This window comes from Trichosurus vulpecula, chromosome X, assembly GCF_011100635.1.
Source record: "Trichosurus vulpecula isolate mTriVul1 chromosome X, mTriVul1.pri, whole genome shotgun sequence".
In the NCBI taxonomy this organism is placed as follows: Eukaryota; Metazoa; Chordata; class Mammalia; order Diprotodontia; family Phalangeridae; genus Trichosurus; species Trichosurus vulpecula.
Genome location: NC_050582.1, coordinates 15,406,667 through 15,408,305, shown reverse-complemented (window position 1 = coordinate 15,408,305; position 1,639 = coordinate 15,406,667). Strand labels below are relative to the sequence as shown.

The 1,639-nt window shown below is 39.9% G+C and overlaps 1 pseudogene; it reads right to left on the bottom strand.

The window, feature by feature from the left end:
• Positions 1–206: 206 nt before the first annotated feature.
• LOC118832870 lies at positions 207–728 on the bottom strand (annotated as a pseudogene).
• Positions 729–1,639: the final 911 nt, after the last annotated feature.

Sequence of the window (1,639 nt, the reverse complement as noted above, 5' to 3'; positions counted from 1 at the left end):
TTGAGGTGGTTCTGGCAATTATAGGTGTGTTGACTAGTACAACTTGTAGGAAATGCTTCTGTTCAGACTTGTTTATTTTCAAGACATGACTACTACGGTCTAATGGCTACTGTCTCTCTGTTATTTGCAGGCTTGGCAATACTAGGAAGAGGCCATTCCTTTTGTTGTTGTTGTCAAATGTTAAATTGATTGCAATAGTTTCCTTTGTAGCTTTTAACTTGCTGGGCATTCAACAGCACCACTATTGATGTCATCAATGACATCATGAGGGTGTTTGCCGTCAATGTTGCAGCCCACAGACTGGGCTGTTCCAAGTATCTGTTTAATGGTTCCAGAGAGATCTCTTGGCAAAGATCAGTGCCTCATCTGTCGAGCAATGTTGACAATCTCATCAAAACTGATGTTTCCATTGTGTTTAATATTTTTCTGCTTCTTTCTGTCCCGAGGAGGTTCCTTTAGGGCTTTGATGATCAAGGCTGAGGCAGAAGGCACAACCTCAATCTGGGCCTGTCTGTCCTGAATGGTAAGTTCCACTGTGATTCTTAGCCTTTCCAGTCACCAGTTGCTTTGGCAATGTCATCACCAACCTTTTTGGGAGACAAACCCAAGGGACCAATTTTGGGGGCCAGAGCTGATGTGGCACCAACTTCACCACCTGTGCACCTTAAAAACACGACTTTAATTTCATTAGGGTCAAACTTGGGCGGCATGGCGGCGACGAAGGTGGTGGCTTGACCTGGATGCTATGGGGTGACTGCTGGTGTCGGATGAACCTGGATTCGGGACGACCGAAAGAAGTTGCACCTTCACCACCACGAGCTGGGGGCCAAAAGCAGAATAGGCCATTCTTAATGAATCTTTTGACTAAATTTCAAATTTTGTTACTTCTAACAAGTTACAAATTTACATTGAACTTCTCCTTCATTAATGTTCAGGGACATTTCTGTTCAACCAGAAAGACTATAACACTTCAAAATAGTTCCTGAAAAATGTTCTTTCATAATGATGGCATAACTCATTGGGGCCTTTTGACCTTGGCTTTTAAGTTATTTACATGATCTCTTTCAAGACAATGTGTGGTTACACACTTAAGGAAGGATGTAGAAAGCTAAGTAACTTGGTACTTTAATGTTACAAAGTAAAGTCTTCCCAGCAAATGTTAACTTCTATGTGCCTAGATTTCCAGTAATGGGTTTTCTTTCTTCCTATTACATTCATGCAAACTGAACTTCATTTACAAAAGTAGGCCATAAATATAAGAGGAAGATTTTCACCAATAACATATGCCACTTTATGCATCTGAAATATGTTAAGTATACATTTCTGTTTGGGAAAATACACACTATTTTTAATATAACCATTGTGATTTATGATAAAATTGAGGAGATGGCTTCTACATCCACATTTCAATTCTGACAATAGCCTATGCCCCAAATGCTGAGAAATGTTGCCAACCTCTGGCCTTGTTTGCAGATACCCTCTGAAAATTCCCAAGAATTTGGGATACACAAATTATACTGAATCAATAAAGCATTATGTTAACTGTTATTACATCAAAAGGACTTGGGAGAAAAGACAGGTTAAGCCTTTCCAACAGCTTGCCAAATGGCAGAAACATATGCCTTTCCTTTTCCGATAT